This window comes from Phyllostomus discolor, chromosome 13 (assembly GCF_004126475.2).
Source record: "Phyllostomus discolor isolate MPI-MPIP mPhyDis1 chromosome 13, mPhyDis1.pri.v3, whole genome shotgun sequence".
In the NCBI taxonomy this organism is placed as follows: Eukaryota; Metazoa; Chordata; class Mammalia; order Chiroptera; family Phyllostomidae; genus Phyllostomus; species Phyllostomus discolor.
Genome location: NC_040915.2, coordinates 64,685,628 through 64,706,063, shown reverse-complemented (window position 1 = coordinate 64,706,063; position 20,436 = coordinate 64,685,628). Strand labels below are relative to the sequence as shown.

At 57.0% G+C, this 20,436-nt stretch overlaps 1 protein-coding gene across 2 annotated transcripts in view; it reads left to right on the top strand.

Annotated features, from left to right (window-relative positions):
• KIRREL3 (kirre like nephrin family adhesion molecule 3) overlaps nucleotides 1-20,436 on the top strand; it is a 503,419-nt gene that overhangs the window by 367,945 nt on the left and 115,038 nt on the right. The gene's annotated exons all lie outside the window — the stretch shown is intronic.

The following is a 20,436-nucleotide window of genomic DNA, read 5'->3' as shown; positions in this document are numbered from 1 at the left end:
TCCGAGGGACGCTGGTCCTGGACAAAGCAGCCACAGCACCCAAGTTCTGGAGGGGTCAGAGGGCAGCCACGCCCCAGGCACAAAGGCCCCCGCAGTTGCTCCTCTCCATGCAGATGCCACCACAGCTGCAGTCCAAACTCCTTCCTTTCTGGGGGGCTTGGGAGGCCTCCATCTGCCATCGTGTCATTTGTTGTCCCTGTTGTCATGAACAGAAGAGAAAGATTGTCCGCAGCCGGAGCCCCAGCAGGCGGGCACCTCTAGAGGCCGAGGCTAGCGCCGCAGTCACTGCTCTGACCGGGAGGCGCTTCCAGTGTCACCTGTGGCTGAGAGGGGCGCGGAAACGCAGCCAGGCTGCCCGTGCCCAGGGACCGGAGAAAATCCGGGAAGAATGGGTGCCGGCTCCACACGCCGAATGGCTGTTATTTCTGTCTCCCCGCAGCAAGTTCCCTGCTGGAGTGACTGATGCCTCCATTTGCCCTGGGCGCCCCCGGCCACTGCCATCCCCCCAGCCTCACCTCAGCTGCCCTCTGGAGACAGAACTCCAGCCTCACCCTGAACACCCATACCGGACACACGCGCCCTGAGGGCCTGCTTCTTGCCCAGCTGTGCGGTCAGCGTTCAGGATGTATAAGGGGACAAAGCAGAGCCTTGAACCAGGAGGACAGACTCCAGACAAAAACATAATGAATGAGTGAATTACAGAGACTGCTCCATGTGTTAAGTGAGCGGGGGTGGAGGGTGTGGTTGGAGCAGAGGAAGAAGGACTGAGTGGCCCAGGGCAGGGGCAGGGCTGGAACTCCCGAGGAAGCTCTCCACAGGCTCCTCTCCTTGCACTCCTCACCCCGGACCCCCCGACCCGTGAGGTTCCCCCAAACACTCCAGGTTGCTGTCCCGGCAGAGGAGCAGGCTCCTGTTCCCGGCCCTACCAGCCAGTGCTAGACTCCCAGGGGACCAACACTTTGCAATGCACTCTTAACGTGGAAAATCCCATTTAATTCTCCCCTGAGAATAGCCATGGCCAAGGGCACTCATCCCCGTTCTGTGGATTTAGGAAGGTGTCGCTCTGAGAGGCTGAGTGACGAAGGCCAAGGTCGCGTGGCTCTAGTAAGGCACAGAGTCAGAACGAGTCCAGGACTTTGACCACCACCCAAGCTCCCGGGTCGCTCTCACACGTCTGATCTCATTCCGCCTGAAGCGGTCCCGTGAGCCAAGAAGAATAACGCCCACTTTGCTGAGGGGAAAGGAAGACTCAGAGAATTTAAGTAACTTACCTAAAGCCACACAGCGAACCAAGGGCAGAGCCCGCACCCAGCCCAGATCTGCCTCTCCCTGCACCGCAGATTCCGCTTCTGATCTCAGCTCCTCCTGCCTGTTTGTAGCCTCCAAAGGGGAACCCCAGCCCCTCTCTGCACCCAGACCCGGGCTGTCCATCAGGTCGGTCACTCCTGCATTCACACGCCCCCGGGACACGGAGAAGAAAAGATAGACGGCCGTGAGAATTGTGTTCAACTATTTCACTTAAGTCATAATCACTCCTAATCTAAATGTGCAGGAATGTATTACACAGGCTAATCGTTCACATATATTGTACTGCAGCTTCAATTTAGTGAAAAGTCAAAGCCATTGAGAAAGCAGAAATATGTTCAAGGAGCCTCTCCCAGATTACAGCCCGCCCGTTGCATAAAAACAGCCGGGTTCTGGACCAGGGCTCGATGCTTCCAGCCCCCCCTTCAGGCGCAGTTGAAGGCTGCAGAGTCCAGAGCAACGTGAAGACCATCCAGCCTGTGGGGTTGGGGTGAGGGAAGGGCTGGGGGTGGGGCAGGGAGCCTGGGTGGTGTGTGCAGGCCCGCTCCTGATGGGAAATTGCCCCAGTGGGGTCTGCTGACTGCTCCGGGCTGACTCTCCCCACCACTCTCCCTCCAGCATGCGTCCAAACTGAACATGCCGTCACCTGAGGTCTTTCCGACCTCCTGCCGGTGCACGTGCCCTGTCCTCAGCCTGGGACACGCTGCAGGGCCATCTCGATCTGCCTGTTTCAGCCAATGCCCCCATGGACATTCGTTCTCAAAGAACTGCCGTGTCTGATTGGTGACTCTTCCCCTACCTCACCCAGGGCCCTAGACCCCTCCGATTGGAGCACTCATCACACTGTGTTATGATCGTCTATCCCGCTGGACCACCAGCTGCTCCCGGGCAGGGACCCTGTCTTGTGTACAGGTGTGCCCCTAAGCCTCACCATAGGGGAGCTCGATAAAGGTTTAGCGGATGAATCCACAATCCTGAGCATTCACACACTGCTGTGCCCTTCTCCCCACAAACTCAGAGCCCTGGCCATGTTCATACTTCAAAACCTCTCTGTGAGCTCAGCCAGGGGTTACCCTCGCCGACCCACTGACCGCCAGTGAGCCCCCTCCGACCAGTGGCCACGAGATGTGAACCCAGAGCCAAGCTGCTGGCCCCATGCCTCCCCTGCCCGGCCTTGCGGTAGCCGCTTCAGCATGGGGAGGGGGCGGCGCCAAAGTCCTCACGTCCCACTTCTGCTACGCATCTGCTATGACCCTGAACGAGCTCCCTTGTTCCCCCTTTGAGCACCAGTTCCCAGGTTTATAAACTAGAGAGTGACAATGCCTGCTACTTGAGTGAAAGTATAGTTACCAATATCGAATGGCAAGCAAAGCCAAACGGGGCTTATAGACTTCAAGGAGGCAGCGGCGCCCCTGTGAGCAGAGAAGCCGCGAGACACCCCCCGGCTCATTCACAGCAAGGGGGCTCAGCACGACAGCTCTGCACTCCACTGTGAACTCCAGCTCCAGCTGGACCGCCCAGGTACCTAGTTACTCCATAATGACTTAGACCAGGGAAATGGCTCTGCTAAGCAATGCGATTCTTATTGATTTGGCTCTCTGCGTGCCTCGTGAACCAGGGCATGCGAACCATGCAGCCTCTCTGATTCGAGATCCTCGGGTGTCTTTTCCCAGCCAAGCGGCCAACTGTCTGGCTGCGTTTTCCCAAAAGTGTACCGTGCTCTGAGCTCATCCTTCATGTCCCATCATGGAGGTACAGCCCCCACCCCGCCACCTGGGGACTCTGCCGCTGAGCGATGCTCACCGATAGAGTTTGTTTCTGAAGAGAGGAAGTAAAGAAGAATGTTCCTGCTTGTTCGTGGCTGCAGAGGGATTTAGGAAGGCAGACGGCTACTCCTCAGGTTGGAATCCTGCCAGGGTTTATGAGATCATATTTATTTGCCAAGTAAACCACCTCCCTCCCCTCTCTCAGGCAGGAGCCCAGATCTGGCCGCCATTCACGCAGGAGGTTTAAGACTCACAGACGGAGCTTAGTGGCAACAGCTGTTTACATTGATGTAGTACCTTTCGGCGAGATGGACCCCCAGCGTTTGACAGGCGTCATGGACAGATGAACAGGCAGGCGTGAAGTGCTGGGCACTGGTCCCTTGCTCCTCACGTGTCTCTCAGGCAGCCTCCCTTTAGCCCCCTCTGCCATTTGGCATGATGGTGGACAATCAAGCAGTTCCCAACCCAATCCTCTGCTGCAACAAGGGGCGAGAGCCCATCCCAATGATGACATTCCACACACTGTGTGGTCATGGTTAATTCCTCTTCGATGCACTGCCGGGAGCTACACAGGAGTCCAAACTTGTCTGCTGGCTGGCTTTGCTGAGCTCAATAGCCATCATCGGGGCCTGGCCCGTGAGTCGAGAGACACGCAAGGGTGGCGGCACCTCACTGCCACCCCATGATGTCATGGTGAGGAAGCTCTTCCCACATTGTAACAGAGTCCCTTTCGCTTCAGCTCCGGGCCAGCGGGATGCAGGGAGAGGGGCTGGGCGTGCCGACATCTGGTACTCGGAGCAGCCTGGCACTAGAGGAGAGTGAGGCTCATGTGAGAAATTTAGAAAAGCCACCTTTGCTTCACTCTGTCTGTCTGGACAGCAAGGCAGAACCACGTTCACGGGACTGGGGACAAGTCAGGGACCCGTGCACCGTGGATTTTCAGGGCTCTGGGGGCCATGTGCCAGGAAGGGACAAAGGGGCCATGTGAGAGCCCAGGACACCAGAGCAGCTGTCAGACAGCGTGAGCTCTGGCACGTTTCAGGGGCCGCATGAAGGCAGGACATCCCCAGGAACCAACCAGACCGAAGTGAGATGTCAGGGCTTCCCTCTGCGGAGCCGTCCTGCATGCCAGGCACTGTGCCGGGTGCTCAATCTCCTGCATCCCCGAGGCATCTCCATGAGGTGGGTGGGGTTATTGTTTCCATTTACAAAGAAGGAAGCAGGCTCAGAGAGGAGTTCGATGCCTGCCTAGGGGTGGGCAGCTAGTAAGTGCTGGAGCTGGGGTTTGAAGCCAGGGCTGTCTAACTGCCCCACACACACTGTGCTCGTTGTGCTAGGCTGCCCCATGTGTTTGCTCCGACGGCGAGAGCAGAGCAGCTCCCGGGTGCTGAGCCATGTTCTAGGCGCTGGAGCTCCGGGCAGACTGTCTTCACAGATGTGCTGGGGGGAGGGGTCCTGAGCAGCTAAGCCTTGGCCGTGATCCCAGCTACCCTCAGCTTGGGAGAAGAAGGCCTGCAGTTGGGCAAACCTGGAGGTTTCAGCGTCTCAGAAATGGTGAAGCCTTATTATGTGAGGAAGATAACACTGCCCTAGATTTGCTGGCAAGCCTAGGGCGGGAGCACGTTTTCCCTGCAACCACACGGTTCCCTGGGCTCTGAAGGTGCCCACGGCCAGCTGTGACCAGAGGCTGAGTGTCAGGCAGAGGAGGCTCCGGGGGCACACAGGGGGCCGAAGGCCAGGTCAGCAGGCCAACTCGGCAGGGGCATTTCCATGGTGATGATGGGCTGGTATGGGGTGGGGGGTGGAGGGTCCAGCTGCCAAGAAAAAGTAGCAGTGTCCTCTCCCCTGTCCACAGCGAGGGCTCTTCTCCACTCTGTCGTTCGTGGATTGTGTAATTGAGGCAGGTCACTTAAGCTTTCTGAGCCTTGTGTCAAAACGAAAGAGTCTCCTACTTCTGTGACTTGATAGCAAAACGAGTGTGACTGCAGTGAGGGCCTGTGGTGCAGGCAGCATTGGGGGGAATCGCGCTCCTGGTGCAGAGGGAAGGCTTGGGGACCCGCCCCTTCCGTCCTCAGCGGCTTCAGGCCTGCAAAGGTCCCCGAGACCTCAGGGAGGCCTGGAGCGGAGGGTGTCCGGCTGCTTCTCAGCGTCCCCACCCAGCAACCTGGGTTTGGAAGGTAAACGGGTAGATTTTGCGTCTGCCGAAAGCCTTGCTTTGCCGAGTTTCACTTTCTTCTGCTGTAGCAGAGGATTTCCACTAAACCCTCCAACCGTGTCTGGATTATGGCTTCCGGCAGCATCGGGGGAGTGCGTGCTGATACCAACTCTCATAAAACACCCAAGGCAGAACACAAACCGGGGCTTAGTGCGGCTGGTGAAGCCCCCACGGGGGCTGCTGGCAAAACACGGCAGCCTGGCCTCGGAGCGGGTGCCGTGTGAGAGGAGCCCCGCCTGGTCTGAGCTGAGCGGAGGAGTCACTTGAGAGCCATCCCCCTCCCCCCAGCCCCCCTACCTGGACTGAGAGAGGAGGAACTGGGAGCGCCGGGAGGCTGGATGATTTGCTCAGGATCACGCAGTAAGGCCCGACGGACCACACGGGCAGGCCAGGGCCAAATGAAGGGAGGGGCCAGGCTTTGCCATCAACCCCACTTCCACTGACCTTGGCAGCTTGTTTAACTCCCAGGAGTATCTGTTCTCCCATCCATACACTGGGACTATGAGCCCCTACCATAGGAGACGAGGGAGCCAGGAGCTGCTCAGTGGGTATGGGTCCCCCTCCAGCTTCTCCCTCCGGCTGTTCCTTTCCCTGCCTTGTGTTATGGTCTTACTCTGAGACCTAGTCCGGGCTGGAGAGGAGATCGCTAGGTTAGGTAGGCCATGGCCAGGTGGGGGCGGGAGTTCTCTCGGACCAGAAGAGTCAGCCTGGTTCTTCTTTTCTGGCCTCGCAGGGGAAGACAGAACAGAGCAGTCCCAGGCCACGTGGGGCCCTGCTCATCTACGGTGCACAGATGCCGTGCCAGCCCCCTTCCCTGCAGGAGATGTGCCAGGGGGGCAGTGCGTGGATGCCAGGAACCATGGGGTTTGGCCTGGGCAAGCTCTCCATTGAAAGAGGAGAAATTCCAGGCTCCACACTCCACTGTGTGCCTCAAACTGCCCTTCCTGGTTTCCCTGCACAGACCCTGCCTCGGCCTTTCCCATCCCTACCCTGAACCTTGGCCCAAGCCACTCCTCCCACCTAGAATGCTCTTCCCCCTCCAGGGACCGGTCCCCAGTGCCCCATGTGGCCCAGCTCTAGTCCCACCTCTGCCCTGAAGACTTCCCTGGGCAGACTTGCCCCAGTGGCTGTCAGTTGCCCTTTCATATGCGTCCTGCACCCCAAAGAGGGGGCCTCCGGAGGGCTGAAACCAGCCTGGTGCATCTTCTCACTTTCAGCTCTCGTCCAGCCTCTGGCCCAGTGGACGTGTATTAAGCTCCCACTGTGCAGCAGTCACAGCGACACGTGCGAGATATGAACACGTGATATCGTCCCTGTTTTCAATGACCTTACACTCCAAGGAGACAGTCAGACACATGAGCAGATACCATAACACAGTGGTGGCGAGAGGCAGGAGGACCGTGGGAGCCGGCGGTGACCAGCAGGGTGGGGAGCCCCAGGTGCAAGCCCAGGTGCCGAGAAAGACACAAGAGCCGCCCTGCTCCGGGAGCCTCCCACGCCCACCCCCGGGGCAGGGCCAAAGTCATGTGGGCCTCCTATGAACCTCACCCTGCAGTCTCTGCCCCTCCTCCCTCACGCTCCGCCCGGTTCTCCTCTCCCACTGCCATTGCCCTCATCTCATGAATAAAAAGCGACCTGCGCCGCTTTATTCATGAGAAAAGTTGCTGGTTAAATGAGAGAGTGGGTCCTGGGGCACAGAGCACCACACGAAAGGCCCTGTAGACACGTAAGGAGTAAATCAGAGGGATAAACGCTCACACAGCAAGGGGGAGGATCTGGAGAAAGGAGGGGCTGCAGCCCGAGGGAGTTGTAAGGGAGAGCGCAGCCTGAACCCCCGGCCTGCACAGAATGGAAGACATTGGATTGTATCCTGGTCTGTGTTCAGGAACTACCCGCCCTTCCACATGGTAAACCCTTAGCAGCTCTCGGTGGAAATCAGGGGAGGCCATGCTACAGTCATGGTTTCATCTCCACCTGTTCATCCTCCAGGGCCAGCGGCGGCTGGCAGGAGGGAGACCAGTCACTGTCACAGGCCAGCTCTGCCACCAAGACCCTCCCTGGGTGCTGCTTCATGGAGGTGGCCTGTGCAGGGAGACAGCACAGGCTTCAGGTCCTGCTGCTCCTTGCTGGGTGGCCTCGCATCATCCAGCACTTTGCTGGTCCTCGGCGTCTTCCCAAGTCCATGGGGGATCACTTCCTGTCTCTGGGTGTGGAGGGGAGAATGTGAGAGCGTGAAGCAAAGCCTCTCACAGGGCAGAAGTCTGTCCACAGTCCAGGCTGTCCCTTTCCTTCTCGGAGTCAGTAAGCCCAGACCTGCTGCAATAGGAGAGGCTGGAACATTTACTTTTCCAAGAGCGTGGACTGGCCTTACAGACAGAGCTACAGCCATCCGTGGGCAGAAAAGGCTGGCACCATGTTCGGAGAGCTCTCCGGTGGGGGAGGTGGATTCCAAGAACAGCCACATGACACGGCCCCTCCCCCAGGACCCACACATGGGAGCAGCATCCCCACACACCCCACACACTCACACATGCAAGACACTCACTGCTCACCACGTACCCACCCCACAAACTCACTGAGTGCGCACACACACACACACACACACACACACTGCCTCTTCTATTAGACACCGTGTAGTCACACCCATGTGGAAGTCCACACAAAGACCCAGGTCATTGTCTTTCCTTCCCGAGACACGTGAGACAAGGATTCCCCGGCGAATTCCCATTTCGCCCTCCTCGTGTTTCAGGAGATGCTAAGGGAGGACCAGTGGAGGAAGACAGGGCCGTAACCGTGCAGAGAACCAGAGGGCAGTCTTTGGCTGCAGCGTCCCAGCCGCTAACTCCCAAGGGCTGTTTCTCTTGGAGAAGACAAGGCCATCTGCTAAACTTCTGGGGGGTTGGGTGGAACTGGGGTCGATGTTGCTCTGTGTGGAGCACATTCAGGATAGATGAGTCAAAGCTGCAGGCCGGTAAAGGATATTGAAGCTCACTATAGAACTTTAACCTTATTTGAGGTCTCCAAAAATGAAAAGCACAGCCTTGCAAAGTAATGAGCTCCCTGTTCCTAGGAGGATCCAAGGGCAAACATGTGACTGCTTCTTAGAGATGCTATCATGGGAATCCTGCACTGGGTGTGTGGTGGGCCTGAGTGACCTCCAAGCCTCTGTCTCTGAGAAGAATCTAGGACTAGGGGGTCATCCCACAGCTCCCTGCTCAGCTCTTCTCCCTGAAGGCAAGGATGAAGTCTAGACCAGAGGAGGGATGGCCAGTTTCTAGGATGCTGGTGTCCAGGGCCCCCCACCCAGGGCTCTAGGACCCGTGCTGGTCCAACAGGTGTCCCATACCTTCCCCTTCCCAGAGACCTGGGGCCGTGGGCTCTGCCCTCTGGCCTCGGCCACAGGCCTGACTGACTCAGAAGTCCAGAGGCTGAATTTGTTTCTGGTGACATTTGGGTGAGTTGAGACCCAAACTCACTTGCTTATTGACCCTAGAGAAGGGGTTTATCCTTCAAAGCCCACCCCACCGCACACTCAATCCGCACACCACACATGGGGGCAGCAGGAAACATGGCCAAGGCAAGCATGCTGCTGGGCTCCTTGTTGAAAGGGGGCTTGTGACTTTGCAGCCCCCCTTCCTCCCACGCTGTTGGAACCTCCCCGGGTGTGGGAAGTGTTCCCAGAGGCTGAGCGCCATCCGCCTACTGTGTGCTGAGCATGGGACGCGGAGCTGGCCCGACAGCTGCTCTAAGCGTTAGTGTTTTCATTGGAGAAGTGGGGAGCAACAGCTCCATCACCCATTATATGCGGAGTGAATGACCTAAGCATGTGTGTGTGACGGTGCCCAGCACTGGGTAGCTGCTCAGTAGACCCTGGCTTTGCCTCCCAGCACCGGGAACTCAGTCTGCGGCTCAGCAGCCTCTTGCTCCTGGCTGATGGAAAGGGCCCTCTTGCCAGGCCCCCGGAAACAAGGCCCTAGGGAAGAGAGGGAGCAAATCAATCCCCTTCTGCATGTGTGGGCACCCACAATCAGAGCAGCCGGGGGTGCCAGCCCGTCACGTGCAGGGCCACGGTGAGGCACCTGACACACCGCCAACCCCAGGTAGGCTCAGGTGGCAACATTTCACAGGTGGTGAGGCCCAGTGACTCCTACGAGTGATGGGACACCTCCCAACTCTGAGTGACGCTGTCCACCATGGAAGCCCAGAGAGGCAAACAGAACCAACTCACAGTGAGTCTCAGCAACCATGGGATGAGTGAGGAATAGAGAGAAATAAAGGTGGAAGCCTGAATGACTTGAAACAACCACGTAAGCCTGACCCACGTACGAGGCTGGCCCACACACGGGGCACGTCTGAAAGAAGGAAGGGCAAGTGAAGGTCGGAGAGGCACAGTGTCCCGCTCTCAGACCACCCGACAGACTCTCAGACCTGAGCCCTCAGCTTGGCCCCCCAGGATCTGGAGGAGACTTCAGGTGCCAAGTACATTGGCCGTAAGGGTGGACTGTCCTGGCCCCACTCCCCATGTGTAAGAACTTACCAAGGGCTACTGTGCCAGGCTCTGTGTAGGGGTAGAGGTGCAAGGGTCAGTGTGGGCGGTCCCCGCCTCACAGTCGACAAGGGTGGAGCCAAGGAAAATTCACCATCGTTACGTCCACAGGACGTCACATGGCGGAGGTGTATGTGAGACAGAGGGGTGTCTGGGGAGGGGGTGCCCAGTGCGTGGATGGGTGATAAAGGCATTTCCCTGAGGGGGATGGGGTCTGGACCTGAGCGGAACGAGACGTTTGCAAGGAGCGTGGGTGCACCTGGCAGAAGGAACGGTGCGGCCGAGGGCACTGAGCTGGGTCAGCAGGGCACGGTCTCAGCACTGCTCACCGAGGCTGGCTTTGCGGTCGGGAGACAGGGCTGGGGAGGAAGGCACTCCGGGTGCTGCCAGGATGGGAAAGACGCAGCTCTGCCCCCGGTAGCCCTGAGCGGAATGCTCCCCTTCTCTGAGCCCCGGTTTCCTCCCCTGGCCAAGGCTGAATGGGCATGATTCCTAAGTTCCCTTCTGCTTCTAACACTCTCTGACATTTCTGATTAATGCACAGAATCAAATATGTACACAAGACCAGAGGCGTCGGAAAATACACAAAGAAGCGTGGGCTAATCTCGAGCAAACAGTGTAAGGACTGAATAGGATGGCTACGCTAGCAATTCTTTACAGAGCTGTGCAGTCATGCCCCCCGCCCCCCACATCGCGTCCTGGCTCCCAGAACGCTGAGATTCCTCCTCTGGCCCTCTATCGGGGTCTGGGGGACTAGTCTCGTCCTACGTGAGCTGTGGCCCCAGTTAGGGTTACAGAAGGAAGCAGACCGGAGGGCCTTCACGTTGTGCTGGGGGCTGGAGCTGAAACTACACCTCCTCCCACAGGGCTGCCGATACTCCGGAAAAAGTGCTGTCATCAGAAGTAGTCCGAACGCTTCCCCAGCCCTCAGTTCCCTGCCATCGGCTTCATTTGTAAGCCACAGTCATCAAGGAAGGGGAGGCCTTCAGATGCAACAAACCCAAAGCTACGGGGACCTTAGGGACCCCTTTTGGTGAGAACTCATAGTTTGGGATGGGGGTGTACATAAAAACCACAGTCTCTTTCTAGAAAAAAAATACATACAGACTCAGCTTTGTGTGCAAATTCATGAGTGCAAAAACCCTTGACTGAGGTCCTCAGACACCAGGTGAAGTCTCCTGCCCTAGTTACAACTCTCTATTTTGAAGACGAGGAAATTGAGGCCCAGAAAGAGGAGATGACTCACCCAAGGTCACCCAGATAATTAGAGCAGAGCCGGGTCACCAGGAAATCAGGCCAGCATCTGCCCCAGGCAGGGAGGCTCCCAGCAGGCCCAGCATCACTGGTACCTGACCAGGAACTTGGCCCCTAGCAGATGCCATGGCTCAACTCTGGCAGGGAGCTCAAGAAAGAGGGGACAACCAGGCCCTCGCAGCCAGGGGCAGCAGGCCCCACTAGGACCGCCATGAGCCAGCCCCTTTCCCTGAGAGCTGGGCACAGCCTCCCTGGGGCTGCCGTAGGCGCAGCCTTTGCAACAGCCTAGGAGCCTCGGTGCAGACTGCAGAACCAGAGCCCTCAGGCTAAGCGGCATGCTCGGAGTGTTTCAGTCTTGTCCTAACTTGCAGTCGTATCTTGCCCTGTTCTTTACGGTAATACATTATGTTGTTAGGGTTCTAACTCGCCGCCATCTCTGGGGCGCTTACCGTGTGCCCAGCCTTGGTTCTGAATCTTTGCACAGTTGGAAGGAACACACCTCTTATCTCCCCCCAGCTTTTGCATAAATTATCTGCAGTCCTCCCTCGCCGAGGAGGTCCCTATTGCACAGACTGAGGAAACAGCAGAGGTGGACCCTCAGACCAAGAGCTGGGACACAGTCAGAGGGGTCATGCTGCTGTGTGCGAGTCCCAAGAGCTGCAGGGTCTTGGGAGCCAGGGGAGGACCCGGCCACCCCATCCACAGGAAAGCTCAAGGCCTCCCGCCCCCCGGGCCCCTCTGTTTAAAGGACGCTCCCTGTCTGAGTTCCAACCACCCCCCTGTATCCTCCGGCCAGAGGACCTTCTCCGCATTAACCAGAGCTATAAAGCCTCCTGCGGTCCAGGCTGGGCCACCAGCGCTGTGACATCCTCTGGGACACCCAAGGGTCCTGATGGTTTCTTCTGGGGACACAGGTCACCGAGCCCGTGGAGCCCCACACCCCTCATGTACTGGGACCTCGTGAGCCCTGGCCCCGGAGCAGGGCCAGGGGGTCAGGGTGGGCCGGCTCTTCTGTGGCGAGGTGCACGCCTGCTCCAGGAACCGGTGAACAGCCCACAGACAACCCGCCAAGCAGGCTGGCGGGACGGGTAGGCAGGGGCTCGGGGGTGAATAACCACCACTTCCCCTCAGGGGACGCCAGTCTAAGGCACCAGCTGGAGTCAAGCTCCCTCCCACTCTCCCGGCAGCATTCTGTCCCTGTCGTGCCGTCCCGTCACCCTTGTCCTTGGCTCCGGCGGGGCTGCCGGGCTGGATGGCCCCAAGCGGGGTCTCCTCCCCGGGGCCCACCCACTGACGCGCAGGTTCCTGGCACGCCTGTGAGCAACCCCCCGCCGCCGGGCTGGCCTCGTGCGAGTCAGCTGTCCTGTTCTTACTGCGTGATGGCCACTGCTTCAGAATGATGCCCCCGGATCTGTTTGAGGTCGGTTCTTTAATCAAAGCTCTCGGGCTCTCCTCCGCACTCTCCCCCCAGAAAGGTTATCATTAAAGAGAAGAAAGGCGCTTTGATTTCCGACGCTGGGCTTGCAGCGTGGAGCCGGGGCTCTAGGGGAGGTGGGGGCTTGGCTTTTCCGGAAGAGCCATGTTTACATCCCAGCTCTGCCCTCACCGGCTGGGCAACTTTGGGCAAGCAGGGGACATTCTCCCCGCTGTGTGCCCTCCTCCAGGACCATCTCACTGCAGGGCGGGTCAAAGAGAACTTGGTTTGACGGGTGCTTCTCACACAACAGGTGTGCTAGTGGCTGACACAGCCACGTTCTCTCACCCACGCCCCAGTCCCACAGGATGAGAGGCATCTGTGGAGCTTTCTGGAAGTAGTGGGCCTTCCTTCCACATGGAAGGAACTTCCTTCCAGAAGGTAAGAACAGGGGGGTAGACCCAGCCTCTGGCACGCACCCTACCCCCCATGAGAGGCGTCCACCAGAGCTCACCACTGTCCTCGCCTCCTGACCACCTGTCTCCACACACCAAGTGGGAGTGACCACATGTGTGCTTCCTGGGTTTTGAAGGCAAAAGAAATGATGGTCAGGGGCTCCATGTGGCTACAGGGGTAGCTAGGTCAATAGTTACTAAGTAAACACACACACATGAACAAAGAAAGCAGCCGCTGAGCTTGGATTGCTGCTGTGCCAAGAGGTAACTGGCAGGTGCAATCTAATTGTGAGATGCAGGATTGTAATGGGGTGTGTGAGGCTCGAGGTGGGGCTGGGATTGGGGGGCCAGCAGGGCTCCCCGCCTTCTCTGCTGGTGCTCCACCTGACCCCGCCCCCACTCTCCTCCTGGCCCGCCGCCTGGGCAAGGGCGGGTGCTTTGTGCTGCCCTGGAGGCCTGGCAGACCCCACATCCCTGTGCCTCACCAGCCTCAGCCCCCCAGACTGCCCACGGCCCGGCGGTAGACAGTCCCGGCGCAGGCAGCCTGTGCAGAGGTGCGGAGAGGGCGAGGCTGCTCACGTGCTCACAGCCGCCCTCCTGCCCCAGGGAGGGTGTGCAGCTTCTGGATGGGCTGGGCCCTGCTGCAGAGCAGGGTCTGGCTACAGGGTGTGAATAGCCGCTCACCGGGGGCAAGGACATGCCCTCGCTTTGCTGTCCTCTGTATGGCTCTGCTGCCCAGGGAGTGGGGGGCACCCCAGCCCCCATGGCTCAGCCTGACCTAACCCTTTAAAGGGACGTGTTTTCCTGTTTCCTACCCCCTCATGCCAGGGGCGAGCAGATGCCCCCCACCTCACCCCACCCAGCGGGCATGGCATTGAGGGCAAAGACCACCCGTTGCCGCCCGACATCATGATGAAGCCTTTAAAGCCAGCTCATGGCCCCCTTGAGACCCTCTTGGTTAATCCTCAGCTTTTATGATCTTATTTGGATCACGGGTGGGTGACCAGGGGGGTCACAAGCACACGGCTGAGCAGCCTCAGTGCCAGGCCCCCCCACTGTGCTTCCCTGCACCTCCCCAGCTTCTCCCCCTGGGGCCATCCTTCCCCCTCCAGACACCAACTCCCCAGGGGCCTGCATTCCAGGGGCTCCGCAGTGGTGTGACCACCTGGCAGCATTGCCTGTGACTCCATCCACCAGCACCCTGCGGATGCACATGGTCCCCCTGTTCCAGGGGTCGGGGTGGTCTCTGCCGGTCACCTGGGCTGAGTGTGCAGCACCCAGACTGCATCTGGGCAGAAGGGTGCAGCCTGGGCTCTGGGACCACACGGACCTGGGTTGTAATCCTGGCTCCTCCCCTTCCCAGTGTGACTTCAGAAAAACCCCTCGACTCCCCTGAGCCCCACGGAGTATTGCTGCTAATAATCCACATCTTCACAAATCTGCATGGAGACTGCACCCACAGACCCGCCTTATATTTACAGTATAGCCTCCTATTGGGCCTCTTCCCCAAAGACCTGGGCCTTGAGAGGACTGCAGGAATGGGGTGGGGGTGTGGTATGTGGAGTGGGAGGGGGAGCTTGGCAGGCCTCCTGTCCTCTCAGCCTTGGTTTCTGGGGCTCTGTGGACCCTCCTGGAAAGGAGAAAAGAGACGGCCTCCTTCTGCCTGGACTCCCTGCGTGCCCGGCACACAGCTGTGGAACATCTGGCCCCGTTCGAACACAATTCACCGACTTCCAGCTTTGTCTCAGGAAAAGCCTCACAGCCGTCCAGGCATACGGCCTTGAGCAGCCCCTGCTCCTCACAAGATAAGTAGACGGATGACAGCCAGGGGTGGGAATGGCCTTCCCGGGCCTGCTTCTCTGTCACAGCCCCCACAGAGCTAGTAACCCGCTGGGACCAGACATCCTCAGTCAGAGAGGCCATGGTAATCTTGTACATGCAATAAAACTGATTCCCGTAAAGTCCTTCGGCTAACATCACCTCACCCCCCGACCCCTGCCCCACACACAGAGAGTACCAGAAGTCCAAGGAACTGCATCTGTAATCCATTTCGCTGTCCCCACACTTACTAGCTGTATGACCCTAAGTGAGTTATTTAATCTTGTGGATGCTCGGTTTTCTCTCCCATCAAACAGGAATAATAATAGTACTTACTGCATAGGATGTTTACGATTGAGGAAAATAACATACGCAGAGTGCTTGGCTTAGAGCGTAATACACCATAAGCAGTCAGCGAGTGTCTGCCTCACTGCAGGGGTGAGTTCAGTGAGCCTGGCCCCAGGTGGGCGAGCCCTGGGTGCTACCAACTAATGGGGTGGGGGCATGGGGAGGTAGGTTGTTCCCAGCCCCCAGGGGGCAGGGCAGTGAGGCCAGCGTCCCAAGTCCACTGTGCAGAGGGGTGCGCAGACCCCACCAACCTGGGGGCCTGACTGATGCCCAAGCGGTCCAGACGAAGCTCACCTTCTGCATCAGCTGGTGGCCATGTTGGAACTCCAAGCAATTAACCACTTGGGAGAAAGACCACAGGCGATGCCTGAGGGGAGGCTCATGGCTGCACCAGGCATGGAGGAGGCGCACAGGTGTACACCAAGCTTTGCCATCACAGGGGAAGGATGCTGGGCACAATCCTTACCCTTTGAAGATGTCTATTTCTTTATACATCAAGACAAGAGTAACAATACCTGTGGTCAGAAGGTCTCAGGGACGTTGGAATAGGACGAGGAGAGTAAAATGCCCAGGGTCGCTCAGTACGTGACTGCTGTGTTTTTCATGTCCGTGGCATACGGACTCAGGCCAGTGGAGCAGAGACTTGGAGAAGCCAGAGGCCTGATGGATGACAACATGGGCACCAGATTTCCTACAGGCACATGGCATCTGGGGCCAATAGCCACACAGGCAATCGGGGACCCACGGGTGGTGGGGAGGCCCACTAATGCGCTGCCTGCCTTGGCCACGCTGCAGAAAGGGCTGCACCAGCCAGGGAACGGCCGGCTGAGGCAGCCGAGAACAGCAGGGCTGGCAGAGGGCTGCCCCGACGCCAGCCCCTGCAGCTGTTGCTGCTGCTGCTGCGGGAAACCGCTGGGTGCTCGTCACCTGGGGTCGGGAGCAGCTTTGCCGCCTGCGGGAGCTAGTGAGCCCGGGCTGGTGGCCCCGGAAACTGGGGGGAACTGTCACGATTGTCAACTGCTCCTAAAATAGGGCAACTCGACATCAGCTTTTTATGTAATTTGTTAATTTAAAAACATGATTTAAGATCACAGCTGTTCCGGGTTTCTCTTAGAAAAATTTAATTGGTATGTAATAGCATAGTTAATTAAATACAAATCAATAGTTTAAAACAACTAATTGATACTTAATATGAACAGGGGAAAACTTAGTTCTAATATCATTAACTCATATTAAGTAAGCAATGAAATAGCAATTATGTCCTTATAACAATGTAAAGTTTATAGTTCCTTTAATAAACTTACAACTAGCAAGCTATGAGACTCAAAAATTATGGAGCAAGTATTACTGGGCTATTACACATTGGTTGCTTGCCCTAGAGGTTCCGGGTTACGCTCGAGGACTGGTCAGGTGGATCAGCCTTCCCTCCCCCGTCCTCCAGCCTCTGTCCTGCGGAGGTGGGTCAGAAAACTGACCTTTGAGTGATTTATGGGTTAGGGTTAGGGTTAGTGATTGTGCTAAAAACAGGGCTGGACAGAGCCAATGAAGAAAAAAGGTCAAGCAAAATTGAGGCGAGAACTTTCCAAACATGAGACACCGCTTCCTGCTGTCGGCACAGCAGTGCTGGGCAGCCGCTGGTGGCAGAGGCCGTCGGGCAGGGCCCCCAGCTGAGCAAGGCAGGACCTCAGCTGATCTCCAGCCTTTGGGGCCATCAGCCAGGGCCCCCCCGAGACCTGCTACTCCTCCTTCCTCCTCTGGACCCCCACAGCCGTCACCGCCCAGGGACGCCGGCCCTCCCCACAGAACTAAGCCGGACACCAGACCCGGGTTCTAGCCTGAGCGCTGCTACCGACCTTGGCCTTGAATTGTCATTTTGCTTCTCTGAGCCTCAGATTCCGAAACGGAGATGAGGGAAGTAGTTCCTGCCTTGCCTACTTCACAGAGCCACTGCCAGTACCTAATTAGATAGAGAATATGACAGCATCGTGAAAAAAATATGTATTTCACAAACGTGAAGTAATATCACTGTATCCTTGTTATTACTAATAAGAATTTCAAAACCCTGGGGCTAGAAAAAAGTCCCACCTTCACCCTCTGAAACTGAAAGGAAACTTTTCCATGTATAATCTTCTTATTCCTCTGGAGAGGAGAATCTCTCATTTCCCAGATGCCTGGTCCCATGAATACAGCTTTCATTCACCACACCATCCCTTACCTGCCTAGTCCACTGCGCCACTCCTAAGCCCACTCAACCTCATCTTGACCTGGGTAGAAAGAAATTCATCACTGCCCAGTATTTCTTTGGTTGTCCCTTTCCTTAAAGTAGCAGGCACTGTGCTTGGGAACAAGGGGCTCAAAGTTTCCAGAAAAAGGCACAATCCAAGCGTTCACAGTCTAGGGGCCAGGAGTCCCTGGGATGAATTCTTCCCTTCCGCCCAAGAAACATGCTCTTCCTGTAACTGCGTCCTTGCTCAGCAGAATTTCCTCACCCTTTGCCTCCTAAGACAGTGCCCGCCACACACCACCCCCCACCTGCAGGTGACCAGGACTTCTTTGCCGTGGGACTTTCATTTAAAGCCAGGACCCCTTGTTTCACGTGAACTACTTCCCAAGGACGCCTCTGGTGCACCTGGTGGTTCAGCGACTGGAAAGTGCCCGGCCTGAGTCTGCAGCCCCCAGGTCTCCGTGGAGACGCCTCCATCGTCGCACTGTTAGTTCTACAGTGGGCATCTGGGGTCTGGCTCCACCCTCTGTCCCAGTGAATGTGGCAAGGGAGGTGGCAGCCCGGAGGCTGGTCCAAGTCACATAGTGAAGGACACGGTTCTTCCTGTCACATCGGATCATCTCTCCCGTAACAGCCTGGTTAGTGTGGCTCAGTAGGGCTTCCGGAAGCCAGAGCAGTTGGGCCCTGCTTGCCCAGTTCTCACCTGGGTTCCAGGTGCAACGCCCCCACACCCCCTTCAGCCCTGCTGGCATGCTTCCTCACTTGGACCCAGTGACCTCTAACTTAGCTCTGAAGAAATCCCACATCTTCATGTGCAGCCAGCTAGCTCATGCTCCCCCCACTGGTCCTCCAACCTGCCTGTTTGCCCACGGACCTCACCAGCTCCGCCCACCTCTGAGCCCAGACCCTGTCAGAGAGCCTCCTTACTGACGGGTTTCTGCGGTGTGCTCATTAGCACCTTGTAATGTTGCTGCCGAAATAATTAAGACAAACCCACACATGTCGAATTAAATGAGCCAAATACATTGAGAAATTTCCTGGTCCTCCATTTCTTTCATCAATCAGGTGTTTTTAAAACTTCTTTTCCTGGTCACCTGCAAAAATCAAACATGGTCAGTGAAGCTATTACTTATAGTACTGTATGAGTGGCCTCTCCCCTCTGGCAGCCACTCTGGGGCTATGCTGGCATCAGAAGGATTGAGTGGGGGTGGCAGAGACAGCCGCCATAGATGATTTGTGTTCAGCGGGTTGTCCACATTAGCCAAATCTTTAGGAAAACTATGCCCCTTCCATTTCCCTGGGAATTGAGGGGACTTTCCAGGAACACCAACAGGAGATCGGCCTAAATACCTCCCGCACCTTCTGCCCCCACACCTGGTTTCCTCCCCGGCCCAGTCCAGGAGCCCAGGCCCCCTGTCTCATTAGCAGCCACAGCTTCAGAGGCACACAAGAAGCCACTGGAAAATACAATGAGAATCATCAGCAACTGTATCATTCTGATGGTGAACAATCGCATGCGCTTCCAATGGACCAGCTCGCTCTGCCCGTTTTTAGCATGGTGAGGTTTCAATGCAGTCTCAGGCAAGAAGCTATCACTCAGGGATGCTCAGCGCCTCCTCACAGCTTGTACTTCCGCCGGCCCCCTCCTGACAGGCCGCATGCCTGCCTCTTGAAGGTGGCTGTTAGAAAGAATCCACAAATATAGTAAGTAAACATCAAAGGGGCTTTGATCCACGTGGCCTTCCAGAGCAGGAGCCCCTGCAGAAAGAGCCAAGGCCTTGGATGAGGGAACTTAACATCGTCAATTTGGGCGCCTGAGATGTAAGGCTGTTTGAAGTGAGGGAGGGCTGGCCGTGCCTTCAGACGCGTGAGCGTGGAAGGAAAGGAAAAGAAGTGGGTGCCTTTGGATCAGGCATGCTCGGGTCTGCTTCTCTGCTCTTTCCTGATAGTCAATAACCCCCTTTAAAGAATCAAGAGATCAAAGCTGGCGACCTCCCTGGGCCATGGCACCCTGCCACCACCCGCCACACTTTGTTTTTCTCTAGGGCAGGAGCCCCCACGCTTGACTTATCTGTCTCCCGTGGGCCCTGAGCTCCCTTTCATCCTGCTACTCGTGGAGGGCACACTGGGCACCAAGAGGTGGATGGGGACGGGGAGGGAGGGATGAGCCCAGCCTGTCTATGCTCTAACAACCTGGAAACACCCAGGGTTTTGGAGAAGTTGCTGCAACACAGCACTCACTTGGACCCTCCTTCTCTGAGAAACTGATGGGGGGAGCACCTGGGTGCCCAAAAGCCTGGCAAGGCCTGGGAGAAGGCGCAGCTGCATTCCAACTTCCAGAAATCATACCCCTCATTCACTCAACCAGTTTACGGCAGGCGTCACAGTTGCAGGACTTCCAAGAGAAGGGGTGGGGGAACGTCTAAAGGAGGCATGGGAAGCTGTTCAGCATCTTTGAATCTCAATTTCCTCATCTGTATCCTGTGAAGGACAGGGGCCCATCTGCCTGCCTCACAGGGCTGGTGTGGGGGTCGAAGAGAAATGTGGGGCAGAACTGCTTGAGAACCCAGAAGTGCTTAAGACACATCAGGATTAGAGGACAAACACCGGAGAAGAAAGCTTGACTTCTTGTGAGGCACAAGTACCCCGTCCAATGCTCACACACAGCGGCCACTGATTTACAAAATACTGCAAAAAAACCTGTCCCTTGTCTTTGCTGCCCAGCATAGTTGTTCTAACTTGTTTTCCGATCAGGTCAAAGTCTTTGGGACCAGAGTCTGTCTTGTGTCTCTTAGCCATCCCAGCCCCAAGGCTCCTCCCTGGGTCTACATTGCAAAAGTGCTTGATGATGGTGCTGATTGGTACCCGAATGTAGGAGTGCACAGGCCCGGGCCGGGTGGCTCAGTTGGTTGGAGCATCGTCTTCTTTACCAAACTAGTTGTGGGTTCAATTCCTGGTCAGGGCACATACGTAGGTTACCCAGTTGAGGCGCATACAGGAGCCAACTGATCAGTGTCTCTTTCCCACATCGATGTCTCTCCCTCTGTCTCTCTCCACCCCCGTCTCATTCTCACTCTAACATCGATAAATA